Source organism: Armigeres subalbatus, chromosome 1, assembly GCF_024139115.2.
Source record: "Armigeres subalbatus isolate Guangzhou_Male chromosome 1, GZ_Asu_2, whole genome shotgun sequence".
NCBI lineage: Eukaryota > Metazoa > Arthropoda > Insecta > Diptera > Culicidae > Armigeres > Armigeres subalbatus.
The window spans coordinates 32,872,554-32,896,883 of NC_085139.1; positions in this window are offsets into that span (position 1 = coordinate 32,872,554).

Consider the following 24,330-nt stretch of genomic DNA (forward strand, 5'->3'; position numbering starts at 1 on the left):
GTAAGATAAGAAAATTTAAAAAAAATTAGCCCCCCTAGAATTTTTCCTTAATTACGCCAATGGATTTGCGTAAGTTTTATTTGTTTCCAGTAAGGCCGATGAAAGTTTCGATTTTTAACCTTCCTAGTGCATTGGAGTTCATTTCGACCCAAGCACACCCAAAACACCGCTGTAACTTTGTAACGCAACGAGATAAAAATCTGAAAAATTCTGACTTTTCATGACATTCGGAAACTAAGATTCCCTGAGAAAATCAGCTTCCAGCGACATCTAGGAGAGGCGCCACAAAAAAAGTGACACATTGTGCATTGGGGTCCGTTTGGACCCAAGATTTCATCTCGATCACAAAAACTCAAATTTCAGCCGATTTTCGATCTTTAGGCACCAAACGAAAGATGTAGGTTCCTATAACCAGCCCACGGGGTGATTCATCCAAATTGACCACTCTAGTCTAATGTGCTAATGAGGTACTGTTTGAGCTTCTCAATTTGGCACCAAATTTTCGAGTTTCGTGTTATGAAACATAAAATTGCTTGCAAATATGTGCTCTGATGATCCCAACTGTATTTGCTATATTGTATATGCCATTTCTGGGCAAATTTATCCCTCGAGCGGTCATCGGAAAGCCCTCTGGAAGATCCGGAACTTCCGTAAAAGTGGCCAATTCTAAAAGTTAATCCCAGAGCTCCACGATTTTTTCGTAGCCATTCATTCTGGCAAATTGTGGGTGCAACAAACAGTTAAAGCGTTCTGTGACCCCCAAACATCCCAGAAACGGTCCTCTGGAAGATCCGGAACTTCCGTAAAAGTGGCCAATTCCAAAAGTTAATCCCAGAGCTTCGCGATTTTTTCGTAACCATTCATTCTGGCAAATTGTGGATGCAATCAATAGTTAAAGCCTTCTGTGACCTACAAATGGCCCAGAAACGGTCCTCCGGAAGATCCTGAACATCCGTAAAATGGCCAATTCCAAAAATTCATCCTAGAGATTGGCGATTTTTTTTAAAACCATTCATTCTGGCAAATTGTTGGTGCAATCAATAAGTTAAATCTTCTGTGACCCCCAAATATCCCAGAAACGGGTCTCCGGAAGATTCGGAACATCTGTAAAAGTGTCCACTTCTAAAAGTTAATCCCAGAGCTCCGCGATTTTTTCGTAACCATTCATTCTTGCAAATTGTGGGTGCAATCAATTGTTAAAGCCTTATGTGACCTACAAATGCCCCAGAAATGGTTCTTCGGTAGATCCGGAACATCCGTTAAATGGCCAATTCCAAAAGTTTATCCCACAGCTTCGCGATTTTTTCGTAAGCATCCATTCTGACAAATTGCACGGAGTTCAGTGCGTGATCTCTCATGTTTCGGACAGCAGAACGATCGCGCGGTCGGCCGAATTATTGTGTTCTGCATTGCGCGTCCGGTAATAAAATTAATCAGTTCAGTGCGTGATCTCTCATGTTTCGGACAGCAGAACGATCGCGTGGTCGGACGAAATGTTGTGTTCTACATTGCGCGGCCGGTAATAAAATTAATCAGTTCAGTGCGTGATCTCTCTTGTTTCGAAGAGGGTTTGGTAGTCATATGGCTACTGCTTCTGCCTCATACGCAGGAGGTCGTGGGTTCAATCCCAGGTCCGTTCCATCAAATATACTATATTAACAATATGATTCACTCTCACGAAATTTTGGCGACACCGCATGTGGCGCCATCCGTGCCCAGAAGGATCGATACACGCTGAAACAAAACTACCCAAAATATGAGGATCGGTAAACACACACACACACTTCAAAATGTCATCACAACAAAAAATAGGGATGTCTTATGTTTTTTGTGCAAATAATCGATTAAAGTTAATCGAATATCAACGGAAAATCAAATGTTGTAGCAAAATTGTGGTAGACATTTTTTTACTAATATGTATAACAAATTAGATGTTGCGCGTTGAACCGCCGGTGCACCATATCGATACACGGTAAAACATTTGGAAAACTAAGAGGTTGCTGTTGAAGTTAATACATTCACATCTCGTTTTATACTCGCTCTCTGTTCTCACACTTTTTGCCGGTTTTCATCTTACATTGGCCCAATTCTGCAGCTCGTTTGGCTGTCATATATTTTTAATTTTTTGTTGTTTTAATTTTAAAAATATTTAGAGGCATCAAATAATGCGGTTCTTCGGAAAATTTGACAATAAAAAAATCAAAGAATCGACTCAGAGAAAAAAACAAGGTTATACTCAAGGACGGAAATCTTTGTTTTACTATCAGTTGCATAGACGTTTTGATCAGACGCTCGACAATGCAGGCACGAATATCTCGCAGCATGCTGTCAAACTTCCATACCAAATTATCCGCCTGATCCTTAATAGCCGATTGATAATTGAACGTAAAAAATGAATATCTACCAGGGTTGAAATGAATATTTGGAATTGCGGTTGATTTGCACCGATGAATGATTATTATTTTACTTTATATATTAAACAGATTCATATCTTTTAAGAATCTGACTTCAAAATGTTAAATCCATGCACTGCAGTATGAAATGGTATTCATATTTTGAGATTTCAAATTGAATATCAATGTACTAAACTGAAGATCAGCTTCCACACTGATATTCTTCCCTCCCCCTTCATACGGGAGCTTGGCAGAAGGAAGGTCGTGCGATATGTGCCATCACAAATATTGCCCTCCGCTCGCTTTCAAATCGACTTCTATAAAAACATTCTTCATGCCTGCCGTATCCTAACGGAACTATCAATTCTATACTTTCGCCTCTAATGCTATCATGAACATGTACGTCCAAGTTTGGAAGATGATATTAGCATTTCCATATCATTGAAGATTGATGTTGACACCGCACAAAACAACGCTGACACCGAGATTCGACGCTTCCTGCTGTTCGTGTACATACCGTCCTATTCATTCGCACATTCAAATTTGTGAAATACTGGCAACTTGATTGTGTGTTGGATGTCAACGATTTGAGTGTAGTTAAAATGACTTTTTCTATCCCTGGTTATACTTTTGGGAAGTATCAATTTGAAAAAGACATTTCTATATTATATCGTACAGGAGCTCATGCATTTTTACTATTTACATATATGGATTTTGCGAGCATTTAAATCAGATTACGAGCTTGTGACATGTCTTTGTATTTTCTTGCTGACATTTCACGTATCGAAAACATAATTTTCTAACTACTGACAAGGGTAGTGTTATCATGATAGTCGAATGACATTTTATCTGCACGGCTTATCATCCGTTTATCAACTCCCGAAGAACATTGTGGTTAACTTAGTGGCAAGCTAAGAAAATAATTATTTATTATTAATTTTTACTGAGAAAAAATGATATCACGCTCTGAAAATACTCATTAAATTTACAAATATGAATTATTTTGAATCTATTTATTCATCTGTTTATTCATAAAATTATTTGAAATATCCCTTGTCACTATTTAACTCACATTTAAAAGATTGTTTTTCTGATTGATTCATGGTAGGATATGAACACAAAACACAACAGCCGTGAAAAACCAACACAATCGCACTCAAATTTATTTAGAATGTGGCAGTAATCCAGCTGACAGTAGGACAGTAAAACCTCAATGAAAGTTTTGAGTAAAGACGGATTCATGAAACTAAGGAGGCTAGATCTAAAACGCAATATGAAAATTTGGATTTTGGTTGACTGCAAACTAGCTATTCAGTTTGCAGTCAACCAAATTTATCACACGGTTTAAACATATACGAACGTAGAAAATAATTCAAGTACTTCTGGGGGGAATTCGTTAATGAATCAAATTGATTTTTATTGAGGCTAAGTGAACCGGTTTTTGCCACCTTAGTGCCTAACATGACCAATCCTGAAAAAGCATTTTTTTACAAAAAAAATCGATTAGTTTGAACAGTTAAGAAGCAAAGCCCTCCAAATGGCTTTAATTGCAGTAAATAATGCAATATGTAAATGAAACTAAGTTTGGCCACCGAGTCCATATGATTTCTTTTAAGGCCGATATAAATTTTTAAGGACTATTTTGTCTCCCCCCTCGGATTTTTTTTTGTCAAAAAATAATATTTTCAGGGGGCAACAAAATAAAATTCGGATAACTTTGAGGTTTTTAAAACATTCTTTAGCAAATCCGAGGAGTTTTTTGATTTTTTTCATTTTAATAATAATTTTTTTATTATCCCCCCCCTAGCTAGCTAATGCTTGCAATTATTTTCGACCCAAAAGAAATTAAATCAATATTTTCTAACGCGCCGCAAGCATTTGTATGTGGAACAGCAGTATTATCGAAATAAGTGTAAAAGAAAAAAAATCGATCTGTTGATGATCGATTTATTCAAAAAAGTATGGACATCCCTGCACTGTCGTATGAAAACTTTCAACAGTATGACTGTCACTGTAAATTGGCAGGAAGATTTGCTAGAATAAACAAGAAGAAAACACATTTAGATTCCTCTTTGCTCGCTAGATGATGTTGTTATCACCGGCAAATGGTTCGCCATTTCGTTGTATGGAAAAGCTCGAAGTGAACCATATTGTTAATATAATATATTTGGTTCCATTCTCCTACTTTGTATCTTTCTCTTTATTTCTCATGTTCTAGCAATCGCTAGAACTGGAAATGGACTTCCATACCGTTTCCATTACAATTCCTATACCTTCAACTTGAGTATTCTAACAGTAATCTGCTAGAATCGGAAATGAACTTATAGAGCTCGTTTCCTACATCCAATTAGAAATTTCATCAGTTACCTTCTCCTATCTATCACATTGGCAGCTCGTTAACCAAGACGGACCTCTGCCTCTCCAACCTAACCCAGAAGTTCCAACAAATTCCGCATGAACTCGTGGCAAGTGCAGAGGTATATTCGGCTTGCAGTGGGCGAGTGATTTCATCATCATTTCCTCCCCCTTCCCCACATTGACTTGCATTCTGACGTGGCAGGCGCCAGTATGACCTAACAAATGAGATCACCAGTACTTGTACTTTGAAGATGTGTGCTAGTCCCAAGCAAACATCTGTTGGTTCCCTGTGCAAGAACAGCTGATCTGGTCATAATGGAGTAGCAACTACGAGCAGTCAATCAAGCTCAAGCTCAAGCTCAAGCATCCATTCTGACAAATTGCACGTGCAATAAACAGTGAAATTCTTCAGTGACCCCTAAATGTCCCAGAAACGGTCCTTCGGTAGTTCTGGAACATCTGTAAAAATTTCCAATTCCAAAGGTTTGCCGGAGCTTTGTATTTTTTTCATAATAATATATTTTGGCGAATTATGGATGCAATCAATAATGAAAATCTTCTGTGACCTCCAAAATGCCACAAAAATTATTTTGAGCTTTTTAGTGGAATGTCTTCACTTGTCATAAGACGAGCTTGTACAATCCCCTTGAATTCCACCATTTAATTGTTTTGGTAGGTCACAGAGGACTTTCACTATTTACTCCACATATAATTCACCGTTACTACGTGAATGCTAACAAAAATGTTCAGGTCTGGGATCAAATTTTAGGATTACTGTATTTTACTGATGTTTCGGGTTTCTTGAGGACCGTATTGTGGTCATTTCTGGCCACAATAGACTTTCACTATTGATTGCATAATCCATTCGATGATATAAACAGTTTCGAAAATTTGCTTTGAGATGAACTTTTGTAATTGTCCACTTATACGAATGTTTCGGATTTCCCGGAAGGCCGTTTGTGGTCATCTCAGAAGACTTGAACAATTTATTGCGTACACAATTTGCCCGTATGAATGGTTACGAGTAAAATAGCAATGCTCTGGAATGATTTTGTGGTATCGGCCCCTTTCGGGAGCTTTTGCGGGTCGCAGAAGACTTGCACAATTGATTGCACAGGCAATTCGGATATGAATGAATTGCGAAGCTTTGAGATGTATTTTTAAAATTGCCCACTTTTACGTATGGTCGGAATCTTTCGGATGACCGTTTCGGGAGCTTTTTGGGATCACTGAAGACTTTCACTACTGATTGCATCCATTATTCGTCAGGATGGATAATCATCCATCCTGACGAATAATGGATGCAATCAGTAGTGAAAGTCGAAATAATGCGAATCTCTGGGATTACCTTTTGGAATTGACCACCTTCACGGATGTTCCGAAAAAATCTCAAAGCTCTGGGATTAACTTCTAGGATTGGCCACTTTTACGGATGTTCCTGATCTTCCGGAGGACCGTTTCTGGGACATTTTGGGGTCACAAAAGACTTTAACTGTTTGTTGCACCCACAATTTGCCAGAATGAATGGTTGTCAAAAAATCGCGAAGCTCTAAGATGAACTTTTGGAATTGGCCATTTTACGGATGTTCCGTATCTTCCGTAGAATCATTTCTGGGGCATTTGTAGGTCACAGAAGACATTTACTAGTGATTGCACCCATAATTTGCCAGAATGAATGGTTACGAAAAAATCGCGGAGCTCTGGAATTAATTTTTAGAATTGGTCACTTTTACGGATGTTCTGGATCTTACGGAGGACCGTTTCTGGGACATTTGGGGGTCACAGAAGACTTTACCTATTGATTGCACCCACAATTTGCCAGAGTGAATGGTTATCCAAAAATCGTGAAATTCTAGGATGAACTATTAGAATTAGCAATTTTACGGATGTTCCGGATCTTCCAGAGGACCGTTTCTGGGACATTTTGGGGTCACAGAAGACTTTCACTGTTTGTTGCACCCACAATTTGCCAGAATGAATGGTTTTAAAAACATCGCGAAGCTTTAGGATAAATTTTTGGCATCACTGCTTGTTTACTACCGTGATTGAAACCGATGCGATTTTTATTTATGTTATTTATGTTTTAACTCATTGTATTAATTCGTGATTTGTAACTATTGTTACTATTGAGTGTTAATTGAACGTCGTGTGTGTTGAAGTTTTGTGAACTATCTAGTCAAAGCTCTACATTAGTGCAGTGGAAATTTGTCTGAAGTGACTGCAAAACCTATAACATCTCCCCGCGCATTTTTTTTCGACTGCAGCGACATCTGGCTGTGAAAATTGGAAACCTGTGTTTAGTACAATCTCAATCAAAGCACAAAGCTTATAGCTTCATCTTGCACGGAAGATAATCCACGATAGCATTACCTAGCTGGCTGCCTAACGAAAGGCGATACGAAAATATGGAAAACAACTGCTCCAAATGCAATCAGCTCATTACTGGGATTGATTCTGTTACTTGCCGCGGTTACTGTGGCTGCATTTTCCATATGGAGTGTTCTGGTGTTTCACGTGCTCTAATGAATTACTTCACGTCTCACCGAAAGAACCTATATTGGATGTGCGATAAATGTGCGGAACTATTTGAAAATTCTCATTTACGTTCCATTACAAATCGCGCAGATGAAAAATCCCCCCTTGCATCTCTTACCGATGCCATCAATAGTCTCCAAACGGAAATCAAGAAAATCACTTCTAAACCAGTCTCCACTCTGGCTCCGAATCGTTGGCCGGTGATCAGTGAAACACGCGCTACCAAACGACCTCGAGCATATGATTCCTCTGCGCAAAGCTCTTCTGAATGCCAATCTGGAACGAAACAACGAGATCAAACTGTAGTATCTGTTCCTGTAAGCGAGAAACCCGCTAGTATGTTCTGGCTCTACTTGTCTCGTATCAAACCCGATGTTTCAAATGAGGCGATATGCGCAATGGTGAAAGCGAATATGGGACTGGAAACTGATCCTGAGGTTGTGAAATTGATTGCCAAAGGAACCGATACTAGCAACATGACCTTCATTTCGTTCAAGGTGGGCTTAGACCCCACATTGAAAAGCACTGCCCTCGATCCTACGACGTGGCCAGAAGGGATCCTGTTCCGACAGTTTGACGACTACAGCACTCAAAAATTTCGGAAACCCAGATTTGCGTCTCCCGGACTATTCTCGACAACACCAGTTACTCCAGCAACGAGCTAATTATCCGTCAACATGCTCCAGGACGCTCCTGCGAAAGCCGTAAGGAAGGTCCTAACCCACCCGAAACAGTCGAGTCATCGGAAGCTATCTGCTTCGAACTATCAGATCATCAATCTTCGGTTTCCTGTCATCTAAGTCGTCCTGGTCCTGTTTCTGTGGATAGGGGAAGGACCTTCCGAACTCCCATCGCAGGCAAGTACTCAGTCGATCATCTTCTTTTCGTACCTGATGTACTTTCGGTTTCTAGTGACCTCACCTTCGAAGCTAATTATGAAACAAAATCATCGTTTGTAAACCTTTGTCATGCATCTGCCAATCGACCGGGATGCAAGCCTGCTAGCCGTATGGAAGCCCCTAAGCCCCCCATCACAGTCGTGCATTCCCAGCCAGCGACCAACAGTCATTCCGGCCCTGTGTATGGGTGTGGTGGAGGGGTCTTCCAAAACCCAAATGCAGGCAAGTACACACATGCTTTCAATAATGACCATTCACTACCTGATGAAGTCATACTTCCTAGCCAACTTTCATCGGTTCATTCATTCGACCACCGATCGCCTCCGGGATGCACGCCAGCCAGTCAAAAGGAAGCCCCAAAGCCCCCCATCACAGTCGCGTATTCCCTGCCAGCGGCCGACAGCCATCCCGGACCTGTGTATGGGTGTGGTAGTGGGGTCTTCCAAAATCCGAATGCAGGCAAGTATATATCCGCAACAAGCAAGTCTTCCCCTCACCCATCCTCCGTTCACAGTACATCGCTCAACTCACCATCACGAGGACTGCGCGTTTTTTATCAAAACACCCGAGGACTTTTGACCAAACTTGACGATGTTTTCCTCGCCGTACTCGATGGTGAATATGATGTATATGTGCTTACCGAGACCTGGCTCGACGAGAGAATTTATTCAGCTCAACTGTTTGGGGATTCCTTCAATGAAGGAATCCCCAAACAGTTGAGCTGAATAAATTCTCTCGTCGAGCCAGGTCTCGGTAAGCACATATACCTTCAACGTGTACCGAGTCGACCGAAGCTCTGCCAACAGTAATCGCTCACGCGGCGGTGTCTTAATTGCTGTTTCAAATGTACTTGCTACCTGTCAAATTGCTATTGGGCAATTCACCTCAATAGAAGCTGTTTGGGTGAAAGTGAGTCTTACTACACAAAACGTTTTCATTGGTGCACTGTATATCCCTCCTGACAGACGTCACGATTGTAACATAATGCAACAGCACTTAGGAGCAATTGAATACGCATCTTCTTTGACTGACCTGATGGATGTACTTCTTCTACTTGGAGATTTCAATCAACCTGGTCTTATTTGGTCACCCTCTGGCCACCGGTTTGCGTTTCTTGATTCAGAAAATTCGACGACTACTCCTGCCAGCCGCCTTCTCATCGATGGAACTGCTTTTCTTGGATTAAGCCAGATTAATTTGATACCAAATTTCCAATCACACTTCCTTGATTTGGTGTTTGTGAGCGAAAATTTAATTCCTGACTGTACGGTCATCGAGGCATCGGATCCCATCGTTCCTCTTGATAATCATCATCCTGCTCTAGACATTACTATTGCAAATAGCTGTCATGTTAGCTTTGACGATAGCTCAGATATCGATGGCTTGAATTTCCGCAAGACTGATTTCCAATCACTCCGACGCAGTTTGTCCCGATTCGACTGGAGCGCATTGAAAGACTTGGACATCAACTCAGCAGTTAACCGTTTCAACTGTTTTCTACGGGACTGTGTATCTGCATCCGTACCGAAGCGCCAACCTCCAAGAAAACCACCATGGACGAACGCTACTCTACGCAATCTAAAACGGGCACGCGCTAGAGCTCTTCGCGCTCTTGCTAATCGTCGTTGTACTATAACTAAAAGGAACTTCTCAATTGCCAGCAATTGTTATTATTCCTTGACGACAACGTTGCATTGAATGCTGAGGACAAATGCAACCTTTTTGCTAAGCACTTCTCGTCCGTCTTCGCAGTAGCTTCGCCGTCTCAAGCTGACATGTGGCAAGCGGAGGAATGTGGCTCAAGCAGTTTTATCGCTAAATTATTGCTCTCTGAATACGATGTGCCAGATTTGTTGACAAAGATACAACTTTACGCACCCTTTCGTACACTCCGGCCTAGAGATTTATTGTATGAAGCAGTTCAAAGCACGAACTATGCCGCCAACAGCTGCTTCGTCGCTATGATTCGTCGCTTCAACGAAGGAGCCATTTATTTCGACTTCAACATCAACGCATCTAGATTTCGGTATTGTTTGACAAGATATTTTAATGACTGACAATGTTCCAAATAGTAATTAAGTTTTCATGTAGACCATACAGTCAGATGAAATATAAATAAATAAATAAATAAATAAATAAATAAATAAATAAATAAATAAATAAACTTTTGGAATTGGCCGTTTTACGGATGTTCCGGATATCCCGGAGGACCATTTCTGAGACATTTGTAGGTCACAGAAGGCTTTAACTATTGATTGCCCCCACAATTTGCCAGAAAGAATGGTTATCAAAAAATCGCGAAGTTCTGAGATGAACTTTTGGAATTGGCCACTTTTACGGGTGTTCCGGATCTTCCAGAGGGCTTTCCGATGACCGCTCGAGGAATAAATTTGCCCAGAAATGGCATATAAATTAATATATAATAAATAATCAATAAATTTTGGGTCCAAATGGACCCCAATGCACAATGTGTTTCTTTTTTGTTCTAATGCATTAGGAAGGTTAAAGTCTACATGACTTTTTATATTGGAATTAAAGTGACAATTATTTTGAGTGATGATCAAAGCATATTCAAATTTTTACTAAAATTGTACAGAAAATGGAACGAAACGGAAAAAAAATGTTTTTATGTACGTACTATCGAGGTAAAATGTGCATACAATCGAGGGTACGTACTATAGAGGGTACGCACTGTCGAGGTATGCCTGTACTTTTATAGCACCAGAAAATCAACCAACAGAAGATATTCACACATGAATACCATCGTTAGGATCTAAGTTTTCAATCTGCGGTTTAATTAAGAGGAAATTAAAGAACTTTCAATCGATTGCAAATAACCATGTTATGGAACACTTTGTGTCCAAGATAGTGAACTTGATTGTAAAATTTTCGTTTTTTGGGAAATGTGTTCCATAATTGTAAAAATAAGGGCATTTTGGCTCTATTCAGAAAATAACCAAGCTAGCACTTAAAGGAAGGAAAATTTAAACGTTTAAGGATGAAATGATCCACACTCAAATTAGTGTTCAATGCAAGACCAGATGCCAAACCAAAGCCAGCTTCAGCGTGATTTTCCGCGGTGTTTGACAATTTACAGTAATGAACTCAATCAGCGAACGAAAGAGTAGGGTAAAATTGCACAAGAATAGCAAATTTCCCTACTGAAGTATGGTCCATAAAAGCACAACAAATCAGAGCATCTCGTCATCCTGCAGCAAGCAAGACTACAAGTCAACTCAATCTTAATCACGCCCGAGAGTAAGTGACACGCAAATAGACTTACACTCTTGTGCAAAGCGGAATCCAAGTTTATTTTCTCATGCATTTAAAACGACCTCACATAGTTCAAAAGTGGGTTGCCCGCTACGACGCGTTCGCATCAGTTTTATTGCGAAACTTTACCAATTAAGTTCCTTTGTTTTTTACTCCTTTTACCAAGCTTATGCTATTTGTAACACCCATCTTCCCTGGATTTCCTTTTTTTATGCCTTCTCAATGGTGGAATCTATCCGGGTTCACTGCAGGACTTGGAGATTCACTGCATTCCGTTTTTTTTTCACCAGCAGAATTTTTTTCTCCCTGAACTTGCTTTCCCAAGTCATTCAGTTGATTGTGGTCATTCGCTGGTTGCCGGAACGGAGCGTGCTAGCCGGATGATGGTGTGAATTTTCCCTTTGATTGCGACTCGCCGGGTGGACCACCGTTGGGCCATGTCATTTTTTTTTGTGATAAGCTGGCAACGGGGAATCCATCCTGTTGGGTCCAAGACAAGGGGAGCGGCGTTTCTCTTTTTTTCGTGAAGAGAAGAGTGCACCGAGGATTGGTAAACCCGACTTTCCAAGTGAGTTAATTTACGTTTCGTTATGATCGCTGGTGGTCGCTGAAAACTTTGTGGGGTGTTTTACCGTGACAGGTCTTTGATGAAAACTTGCGTAATTGTATGGATAAATAAAACGATTTTGATGGAGAATAGTAACAAACTGTTTATATTGTCGTCGCAATTTGTCATCATGATAAAGATAAATTAGAACAAAAGGATACTTCTACTCGACTAAAAATAGGGGAAGTGAACAGTGAAAGGCTGAAAAATGTGTTCCGGATGAAGGCCATACGAGTCGCGAGCACGTACAGAACGATATCGAAGGCAGTATGCGCTATTTCTGAGATGTTAGGTTAGTAGAAGAATGCAAAAGAAAGAAGGAAAAAATAAGATAGAAAGTGAAAGGAAATAGGAAGAAAGAAGAAGAGAGAAGAAGGAAGAAGAATGGAATATGGGTAAAGGAAGAAAGAATGAAAAAGACGGAAGAAGGAATAAGTATTGAACTTGAGCTTGACGACCGCACAATTCGTAGTTGCTACTCCGTGATTGATCAGAACAATCACAGGGAACCAATAGTTCGGATTAGCTGTCCAATGTGCACAGATTGAAAGTTCAAGATGCTAAAGGACCAATAACGGCGCCGGCCACGTCCTTACGGTCATCTGTGAAGGGAAGGAATGTTGGTATGACATCCGTTGCTACTAGAGACCGAGAACATCTCTGCATCTCCACAGTTGTCACAGGAAGGATTTTGGTTGGTTGGGAAGGGGTACGTTATTACGTGGATCAGGATTCACCTTGGTAAGTGATGCGATCCATGCAACCATTATTGAGGAAGGGTCATTTGGCCGAAGCCCATTCGGCCGAAAGCCATTTGGCCGAATGCCACTAGGCCGAACAGACCATTAGGCCGAAAGTCATTTGGCCGAAAGGGTCGTTTGGTCAAAAAAGTTGTTTGGCAGAAAGGGTTATTTAGCCGAAAGAGTCATTTGGCCGAAAAGGTCGATTGCCCGAAAGGGTCGTTTGGCTGAAAGGGTCGTTTGGCCGAAAGGGTCGTTTGGACGAATGGGTCATTTGGCCGAATAAGTCAAAAGTGAGAAGCGCGAAGTGAGTAGTGAGACGTTGTGAGACAATCCTTTCGGCCAAGCGATCCTTTCGGCCAAACAACCCTTTTGGCCAAACGCCCCTTTCGGCCAAATGACCCTTTCGGCCAAACGACCCTTTCGGCCAAACGACCCTTTCGGCCAAATGACCCTTTCGTTTTTGGAGTGACATGATTGTCGATTATAGCTGATAAAATTTGTCTCGATCCCTACCGAAAATACTTTTGCTTGACCGGATGCATTTATTTCTGGATTAAAGGTTCAACTTTGAACAGCTTGACCGAATCTGACGAAATTGCGGATAATATGCTGAAAAATTATGCATAATTACATCCGTCTTTTCAGTAATTGACGGCAAGCTTGCACTGCTGTTCAGTGCCAAGGAAAATAGCTCGTTGACACCAAATTAGGCTCATTCATAAATTATTGGACGGCTTTTTTAAATTATTGGTTACATTTAGACTTATATATAAACTTTTATTGTTCAAACATTACAAAACAGTAAATGTTAAAAATTAACTTTTTATTTCTGCAAAAATAAAACCAAGTGATTGAGCCACACCGTTACACCATGTAGCGTTTAACATAAAGTACTTCTACTGCAATGATCACGTGGTTTATTGTGCCTTCTATCGCCGTTTCCCTACGCGTAGGACGACCTTATTTAAAACCAGACTCGCCAATTGCTGTACCTGACGTCCAACATAACCCAGACTCAGAAGCTTTTGTCATCCAGCATGCATGGAGGGTGGCCCTCCTATTATAGTTGCGTTGCCAAATTGGCTCCTCATTTAGCCTGTATCCAATCCATGCCAGCAGGACCGGATGGTAATCCGCAGTAGACTCCCGCTGCGAGCGTCTATGATCTCTGAAGGGGCCTCTTATCTCACCAGCGAACCGGGCGCGATATGCCCGAGTTGAGCCCACCAACTCCTACCGGCGTTCCCACCGGAAACCATGAGGAAAAATATTGGCTTCCGTGTCGTGTATGATTTATGGGCTGGCTGCGCTCGGTGGCCAGACGGAACGAATATTTTCTCCTGTCCTCGCTGAGCTGCCTCGGGCCGAGTGGCATAAATTTCGAAAAGGCGGCACCCGGAAGGTGAAATGCAAACGCCAGAGAGCGCCTTCACCGCCTGTTGTTGGAACAAGGCGTTAATAGATATTAGAGTGTGGGTGGGAAGGGGGCTGTTGGCACGTATTTCCATAACATATTTGAACCAGAAATAAAGTAAGAAGAATGATCGGAATATTCCTACGTTATGCATAATATAAATGGGTTTGTTGAATAGCCGTTGAGGTATTCAATAATTTTCGAAAATTTGTAACGTTAGAGTATGTTAAATTGAATTTTATGAATTCATAAAAAAATATCTTGAATTGCTTTGTGCAAGTGGAAATATTTCTCATTATATGCTCCAGCAATCTTCTATAAATCTGCTCAGGCGAGACAGAGTAGAATAGACTGCTTGAGGAACCATTTGGGACGTGATTTTGTCATTGCAAACTAGTGCGTCTTTCTTCAATTGTGTTGAACGACTAGCAATACAGTCATTCCAAGAATGAGATTTCCATAATTTACTCAACAAATAAGGTTTTTCAAATCCACTATGCCAAGTCGGTTACAAGTAACCGATATTTCTGTGCTGTGAAAGAAGAGCATTTCGTTTTTAGATGGATTGCTCACGTTTTTTACAACTTTCTTTTGTTGAATCACTAACCAGTATGCAGTACTCTCGTACAAGTAGTCCTGTCTAGTATGGTACCAGAGAAAAAAGGCACGGAGCCGTGAAAAAGTTTTGAATTAGGTAGATACATGCATGGACGCATCCAGTATGACGTGATTTTTATTTCTTGCTATGCTTTTCTCGGCAATGGAACCTGGGAAGCTGTGACCGACCGCCATCGCACGCCTTGTTGGTCGTGGAAGAATAATTTGAAAGTAGTTACGGGCAGTCTTGCATCTCAAAATACTTTATTCATAGGTGGAGGCCTATCTGAGAAAACATTCACTCCCGATCTTTATCTAAAATAAAAATTACTCTTTAATCCAAGTTACAATTTATGTTAGTCGTCTGAAAAAAATTGTTTTATTTATACGTCCTGTTTGTCTATTCTGCCCCTTTTACCCTTCTTATACCCTAAGAAGGGTATTAAGAGCATTGACTTTTTATCCGAGGCTCGGAGACCCAAGTCATATATGCCAATCAATCTTGAAAGGAGGCTTCCGAGCCTCTTGAAAGGAGGCTTCCGAGCCTCTTGAAAGGAGGCTTCCGAGCCTCTTGAAAGGAGGCTTCCGAGCCTCTTGAAAGGAGGCTTCCGAGCCTCTAGAAAGGAGGCTTCCGAGCCTCTTGAAAGGAGGCTCCCGAGCCTCTAGAAAGGAGGCTTCCGAGGCTCTTGAAAGGAGGCTTCCGAGCCTCTTGAAAGGAGGCTTCCGAGCCTCTTGAAAGGAGGCTTCCGAGCCTCTTGAAAGGAGGCTTGAGGCCTCTTGAAAGGAGGCTTCTGAGCCTCTTGAAAGGAGGCTTCCAGGCCTCTTGAAAGGAGGCTTGAGAGCCTCTTGAAAGGAGGCTTCTGAGGCCTCTTGAAAGGAGGCTTCAGGCCTCTTGAAAGGAGGCTTCCAGGCCTCTTGAAAGGAGGCTTCTGAGCCTCTTGAAAGGAGGCTCTGAGCCTCTTGAAAGGAGGCTTCTGAGCCTCTTGAAAGGAGGCTTCTGAGCCTCTTGAAAGGAGGCTCTGAGCCTCTTGAAAGGAGGCTTCTGAGCCTCTTGAAAGAAGGCTTCTGAGCCTCTTGAAAGGAGGCTTCTGAGGCCTCTTGAAAGGAGGCTTCTGAGCCTCTTGAAAGGAGGCTTCCAGGCCTCTTGAAAGAAGGCTTCCAGGCCTCTTGAAAGGAGGCTTCTGAGCCTCTTGAAAGGAGGCTTCTGAGCCTCTTGAAAGGAGGCTTCTGAGCCTCTTGAAAGGAGGCTTCTGAGCCTCTTGAAAGGAGGCTTCCAGGCCTCTTGAAAGGAGGCTTCCAGGCCTCTTGAAAGGAGGCTTCTGAGCCTCTTGAAAGGAGGCTTCTGAGCCTCTTGAAAGGAGGCTTCTGAGCCTCTTGAAAGGAGGCTTCTGAGCCTCTTGAAAGGAGGCTGAGCCTCTTGAAGGAGGCTTCCAGGCCTCTTGAAAGGAGGCCTGAGGCCTCTTGAAAGGAGGCTTCTGAGCCTCTTGAAAGGAGGCTTCTGAGCCTCTTGAAAGGAGGCTTCTGAGCCTCTTGAAAGGAGGCTTCCAGGCCTCTTGAAAGGAGGCTCTGAGCCTCTTGAAAGGAGGCTTCTGAGCCTCTTGAAAGGAGGCTTCTGAGCTCTTGAAAAGAGGCCTGAGCCTCTTGAAAGGAGGCTTCTGAGCCTCTTGAAAGAAGGCTCGAGGCCTCTTGAAGGAGGCTTCTGAGCCTCTTGAAAGGAGGCTTCCTGAGCCTCTTGAAGTAGGGTTCCAGGCCTCTTGAAAGGAGGCCTGAGCCTCTTGAAAGGAGACTTCCGAGCCTCTTGAAAGGAGACTTCCGAGCCTCTTGAAAGGAGGCTTCCAAGCCTCTTGAAAGGAGGCTTCCAAGCCTCTTGAAAGGAGGCTTCCGAGCCTCTTGAAAGGAGGCTACCGAGCCTCTAGAAAGAAGGCTTCCGAGCCTCTTGAAAGAAGGCTTCCGAGCCTCTTGAAAGAAGGCTTCCGAGCCTCTTGAAAAAAGGCTTCCGAGCCTTTTGGAAGGAGGCTTCCAAGCCTCTTGAAAGGAGGCTTCCAAGCCTCTTGAAAGGAGGCTTCCAAGCCTCTTGAAAGGAGGCTTCCAAGCCTCTTGAAAGAAGGCTTCCGAGCCTCTTGAAAGAAGGTTTCCGAGCCTCTTGAAAGAAGGTTTCCGAGCCTCTTAAAAGAAGGCTTCCGAGCCTATTGAAAGAAGGCTTCCGAGCCTCTTGAAAGAAGACTTCCGAGCCTCTTGAAAGAAGGCTTCCGAGCCTCTTGGAAGGAGGCTTCCGAGCCTCTTAAAGGATGCTTCCGAGCTTCTTGAAAGGAGGCTTCCAAGTCTCTTGAAAGGAGGCTTCCGAGCCTCTTGAAAGGGGGCTTCCGAGCCTCTTGAAAGGAGGCTTCCTGAGCCTCTTGAAGGAGGCTTCCGAGGCCTCTTGAAAGGAGGCTTCCAGGCCTCTTGAAAGGAGGCTTCTGAGCCTCTTGAAAGGAGGCTCTGAGGCCTCTTGAAAGGAGGCTTGAGCCTCTTGAAAGGAGGCTTCTGAGGCCTCTTGAAAGGAGGCCTGAGCCTCTTGAAAGGAGGCTTCCAGGCCTCTTGAAAGGAGGCTTCCGAGCCTCTTGAAAGGAGCCTTCCGGGCCTCTTGAGAGGAAGTTTCCGAACCTATTGAAAGGAGTCTTCCAGTCCTCTTGAAAGGAGGCTTCTGAGCCTCTTGAAAGGAGGCTTCCAGGCCTCTTGAAAGGAGGCTCTGAGCCTCTTGAAAGGAGGCTTCTGAGCCTCTTGAAAGGAGGCTTCCAGGCCTCTTGAAAGGAGGCTTCCGGGCCTCTTGAAAGGAGGCTTGGGGCCTCTTGAAAGGAGGCTTCCAGGCCTCTTGAAGGGAGGCTTCCAGGCCTCTTGAAGGAGGCTTCCGGGCCTCTTGAAAGGAGGCTCTGAGGCCTCTTGAAAGGAGGCTTCCAGGCCTCTTGAAAGGAGGCTTCTGAGCCTCTTGAAAGGAGGCTTGAGCCTCTTGAAAGGAGGCTTCCGGGCCTCTTGAAAGGAGGCTCTGAGCCTCTTGAAAGGAGGCTTCCGAGGCCTCTTGAAAGGAGGCTTCCAGGCCTCTTGAAAGGAGGCTTCCAAGCCTCTTGAAAGGAGGCTGAGCCTCTTGAAAGGAGGCTTCAAGCCTCTTGAAAGGAGGCTTCCAAGCCTCTTGAAAGGAGGCTTCCAAGCCTCTTGAAAGGAGGCTTCCAAGCCTCTTGAAAGGAGGCTTCCAAGCCTCTTGAAAGGAGGCTTCCAAGCCTCTTGAAAGGAGGCTTCCAAGCCTCTTGAAAGGAGGCTTCCAAGCCTCTTGAAAGGAGGCTTCTGAGCCTCTTGAAAGGACGCTTCTGAGCCTCTTGAAAGGAGGCTTCCGAGCCTCTTGAAAGGAGGCTTCCGAGCCTCTTGAAAGGAGGCTTCCGAGCCTCTTGAAAGGAGGCTTCCGGAGCCTCTTGAAAGGAGCCTGAGCCTCTTGAAAGGAGGCTCTGAGCCTCTTGAAGGAGGCTTCCAGGCCTCTTGAAAGGAGGCTTCGAGCCTCTTGAAAGGAGGCTTCTGAGCCTCTTGAAAGGAGGCTTCTGAGCCTCTTGAAGGAGGCTTCTGAGGCCTCTTGAAAGGAGGCTTCTGAGCCTCTTGAAAGGAGGCTTCTGAGGCCTCTTGAAAGGAGGCTTCTGAGGCCTCTTGAAAGGAGGCTTCTGAGGCCTCTTGAAGGAGGCCTGAGCCTCTTGAAAGGAGGCTTCTGAGCCTCTTGAAAGGAGGCTTGAGCTCTTGAAAGGAGGCTTCCGAGCCTCTTGAAAGGAGGCTTCTGAGGCCTCTTGAAAGGAGGCTTCTGAGCCTCTTGAAAGGAGGCTTCTGAGGCCTCTTGAAAGGAGGCTTCCTGAGCCTCTTGAAAGGAGGCCTGAGCCTCTTGAAAGGAGGCTTCTGAGCCTCTTGAAAGGAGGCCTGAGCCTCTTGAAAGGAGGCTTCTGAGCCTCTTGAAAGGAGGCTTCCTGGCCTCTTGAAAGGAGGCCTGAGCCTCTTGAAAGGAGGCTTCTGAGCCTCTTGAAAGGAGGCTTCTGAGGCCTCTTGAAAGGAGGCTTCTGAGCCTCTTGAAAGGAGGCTTCTGAGCCTCTTGAAAGGAGGCTTCTGAGGCCTCTTGAAAGGAGGCTGAGCCTCTTGAAAGGAGGCTCGAGCCTCTTGAAAGGAGGCTCTGAGCCTCTTGAAAGGAGGCTTCTGAGCCTCTTGAAAGGAGGCTTCTGAGGCCTCTTGAAAGGAGGCTTCCTGAGCCTCTTGAAAGGAGGCTTCTGAGCCTCTTGAAAGGAGGCTTCTGAGCCTCTTGAAAGGAGGCTCTGAGCCTCTTGAAAGGAGGCTTCTGAGCCTCTTGAAAGGAGGCTTCTGAGCCTCTTGAAAGGAGGCTTCTGAGGCCTCTTGAAAGGAGGCTTCTGAGCCTCTTGAAAGGTGGCTTCCTGAGCCTCTTGAAAGGAGGCCTGAGCCTCTTGAAAGGGGGCTCTGAGCCTCTTGAAAGGGGGGCTTCTGAGCCTCTTGAAAGGGGGGCCTGAGCCTCTTGAAAGGGGGGCCTGAGCCTCTTGAAGGAGGCCTGAGCCTCTTGAAAGGGGGCTTTCGAGCCTCTTGAAAGGGGGCTTCTGAGCCTCTTGAAAGGGGGCTTCCGAGCCTCTTGAAAGGGGGCTTCCGAGCCTCTTGAAAGGGGGCTTCCGAGCCTCTTGAAAGGGGGCTTCCGAGCCTCTTGAAAGGGGGCTTCCGAGCCTCTTGAAAGGGGGCTTCCGAGCCTCTTGAAAGGGGGCTTCCGAGCCTCTTGAAAGGGGGCTTCCGAGCCTCTTGAAAGGGGGCTTCCGAGCTCGAAAAAAAACTCGAAAAGTGTTGATTTTGGATATAGGGTTTGTTCACAGAAGTTTCAAGATATTTAGGAGCGCATCTTTCGATAAAAATAGTTTGATGATTAATCCCCCTAAAAGTTAGTTGAGAAAATTATTTTTCCACCAGAATGAGATAGACACGTAGTGTCTTCCGCAAAGTTGTAGCAAATGTTAATACGAGCAACTTTGCTGAACATCTCGAGTTTCTATCTCTTATATATAACAAACTTAAGACGTTTTATGTAAAAACTCCATAAAAATCTAATTTTTCATTCTAACTCATTCCAATGATTTTTCCAATTTTCCGTCTTTTCTACAAAGTTGTTAAACAAGAAAAATTACATGTTTTTGCTGAACATTGTAACATTCCATCTCACATACAACAAAAGTTATCTTTAAATTATACATATTCTTAGAGGTATTTCCACTTGTGAATACTCCCTTAATTGCAAAAAGTCGCAAATTTCTTCACGATATGCTGAAAATCGCTTATTTCATTTTTCTACTGACATTGGAAACTTTTGTCGACAAGAGTCTTCTCGAATGCTGTGTTAAAAACTTGTAAACCTATGAAAAATCATAATTTTTGAATAACTTTCGTTTTATAAGAGATGGAAAGTTACAATGTTCAGCAAAAACATGTATTTTTGCTAGTTTGACAACTTTGTAGAAGAGATGGAAAATGTAAAAAATCATTAGAGTTAGTTTAGGTTAAGAGAATGATTTTAAGAGGATTTCCACATAAACCATGTTAAGTTTGTTATATCAAAAATATAGAAACTCAGCTTTATCGCCGCATTTGTTTTTTTATAGCATTTGTTATAACGTGAAATGCAAAGTTTTTTTTTAATATGTAATACCAAAGGAAAAGTCACTAATATAGTTTAGTATCTTCTGTAAGCAACTTCCTTCGACTTCTTGGACAACTTCGGGCTTTTGATACAACGGGATCCAACAATCTAAGCAATCAATGCGTCAGTTCCTCGTTTGTCCTAAAATTTACCTGCAGCAAATGTTTCTGCTGTTTTAATCAAATTGAAACGCTTCGACATGTGTGCTGTGTACATTTATTGTATTTTCGACATCACACGAATACTTACAGAAATTTGAATTCTTTGAATTATATTTTTGATGAACTCTTATATAAATATAATAATATGTATATACATGAGTTTCTATATTTTTGATATAACAAACTTAACATGGTTCATGTGGAAATCCCCTTAAAATCATTCTCTTAACTTAAACTAACTCTAATGATTTTTCACAATTTCCGTCTCTTCTACAAAGTTGTCAAACCGGCAAAATAACATGTTTTTGCTGAACATTGTAACTTTCTATCTCTTATAAAACAAAAGTTATTCAAATATTACGATTTTTCATAGGTTTACAAGTTTTTAACACAGCATTCGAGAAGACTCTTGTCGACAAAAGTTTTCAATGTCAGTAGAAAAATGAAATAAGCGATTTTCAGCATATCGTGAAGAAATTTGCGACTTTTTGCAATTAAGGGAGTATTCACAAGTGGAAATACCTCTAAGAATATGTATAATTTAAAGATAACTTTTGTTGTATGTGAGATGGAATGTTACAATGTTCAGCAAAACATGTAATTTTGCTTGCTTAACAACTTTGTAGAAAAGACGGAAAATTGGAAAATCATTGGAAAGAGTTAGAATGGAAAATTAGATTTTTATGAGGTTTTTACATAAAACGTCTTAAGTTTGTTATATATAAGAGATAGAAACTCGAGATGTTCAGCAAAGTTGCTCGTATTAACATTTGCTACAACTTTGCGGAAGACACTACGTGTCTATCTCATTCTGGTAGAAAAATAATTTTCTCAACTAACTTTTAGGGGGATTAATCATCAAACTATTTTTATCGAAAGATGCGCTCCTAAATATCTTGAAACTTCTGTGAACAAACCCTATATCCAAAATCAACACTTTTTGAGTTTTGGTATTTCGATCGTGAAAATGACGTAATAAAACACTGTGCGTAGGAAACCATGATACGTTTCGAAACCCATAGATATTCCTATCACGAGTTATAACCATTGTTCGAAGTTCAGAAAACTAATCAAAAAGATTTGCTAAAGGATTCCTGAGAGAGATATACTGCCGCTAACCGCAAGTCGAGCACATCTGTATATGGAGCCCCATATACAGATGTGCTCGACTTGCGGTTAGCGGCAGTATACGTCATACGCATAACTGTCCCATGTACATAAAAATCACAGCAAACAAGGGACGAAATTTGTACATATTTAATATTCGTATGAGGCAGTTTAATGAATAGAATTTGTTGTATGCAGAAACACCCTCATGATCAAAGAGCAAGATATATCCCGAGTAGCACAAGTCAGACAAAAATGGTTGCAGCAACTTGAATGTGACTAGATCTGGTCACAAATGAGCTGCAGTAACCTATGTGAAACACATGTAATACTCATGCAAAGTAGCAACAAATCAAGAGGGCCCCCTTGTAGTTACGCCAATGCATTTAGTCTCGATCAGATAGATTACATGTTAAAAAAAATCAAAATTTGAGGCCTTAGTCTGAGCAAATAAAATAACTCGTCTAACGAACCTAGTATCCAGAAGGTAGGAAATGCTGGACATGGTGCTCGCGGCTTTGTCACCTCCCTCTTCGCCTTTTTAGGGTTGACAACCTTCACCCAGTGGCCCTCCTTAGCCGTGCGATAAGTCGCGCGATTACAATTTTTGGATTGGAAATTGTCTCGACTTCCCTGGGCATAAAAGTATCATCGTGTTAGCCCCATTATATACGAATGCAAAAATGGTAACTTGGCTTAGAAACCTCGCAGTTAATAACTGTGGAATTGCTTAATGAACACTAAGCTGCGAGGCGGCTCTGTCCCAGTGTGGGATGTAATGCCAATAAGAAGAAGAAGAAGAACCTTCATCCAGGGCTTGTTGTTGCCGCGGTGCACTTCGGTTCTTGTATTCAGTGGCGAAATTGGAGCGGTTGACAGATTAACAACCAGCCGGCCCTTACTCAATTTAGAAATAATATTGTGCTCCAATTCGAGGAATGGAACAAATAAAGTGCAATCTCTGTAAGGAAGACACAATCCCCGTGTTGTGTGCTACTGATTAATCATTTAAATTGAAGATTGATTAGCCATCGACTAAACTATTTTAAGGAAATAGCTGACACCTACTTTCGGCTTCATCATTGTTCAGAAAACAATTTTACAATCGTTGGCGCTGTTATCAGTGGTTGGCGTTCTTCGACTACTACCCATCAAATAATATCTTGGAAGCAACTCTCGACATATCTCATTCCATTTTAATCAGAAACAACCTCTCGAAGGCGAGGCATTTTTGATATTTTAGAAATTGATAGATCTGAAGTGCATCTTATACTCTGGTAATCTCTGAAGAGCTGCGTAGATAATATAGTAACTAAGTGAGTTGAGCTTAAAGCAATGCAATCGTAGTACGATTGTACAGGGTCGTTGATATTGAGAAAATAAGAGTGTACATACTTCGAATTATTCGAGATGTGTGTGTCCTTGTAATATTAATAATATTTTGGGATAAACATTTTGCATTGATTTTGGGATTTACGTGGAGGTTTGTCGAGGTTGGATTTAAAATGCAAAACAGATTTTTCGATGAAGTTGTTTTTACGCTAATTTTGAGATTCACGCGGAGACATGTCCCGTTAGTGAATAATTAATAGGCTCATAGTTGCTCATAGGGTCACGAGAGGTAATATTAGCCTAAGATGCAACGTTGGCTTATCAGACAAATTAATTAAAAAATCAGCGATAATACACCGTTTTATTGAGAGATATGTATCACCGCTTCATTTAAAAAGTATCAAGCATATTTTAGTAACATTTAACGTTAGATTCATGAACCTCGTCAACTGATAAACGCAATAAATTTGCATGGAAAATCACCTTTACTCTGTTTTTGATGTGTTTTATTTCGATTTTGAATTTTATTTTGTGGCATTGTACTTTATACATAGTATAATAAAAGTCCAACTTCGCACCGCTAACCGTTTTTAATTCAATTGCTCCTAGAATTTTGAAACAGTTTTTTTATGCTTTCTCTTATACTTCTTCTTTTTCATGCAACCTTTATTTGCCAATAGTATAGCGAGTCGCTAAAAACACGGTGTGCCTGTGACCATTATTAACGAAAAAAAATGTCCATCCATTCTGAACTCGCCTTTCGAAAGATATAATATCCAGGCGTCTGCTATGAAAATTTCAAAATCTTTCATCTAGGGAATCGGAAGTTATAGCAGTTACAAATTTAATGATTTTTGCGTTCGATATCTCACTAATATGCAACCATATATACCGTGAATTTCCCCCTGATTACATCTAAATAAATTATCATCAAATATGCAATTTGCAACCTCAATCAACTATAACCTAAAACCTATTCTTTGAGTAATAGAAAAAAAAATAGTAAAGGATATTAGAGATAACATTGTACAAATATCGATGGCAAAATAGACAATACAAGCACAATACAGTATTCAAATTACAGAATTATTGCACTTCAATCTCCTAATCATACCAAAGTATGAATGTTGTCTATGACAGACAAGTAACTACACTCTGTATGATGATTCTGCTTTTATTAAATATGATAATAATTGGTAACATAGAATACCGCGCTGAA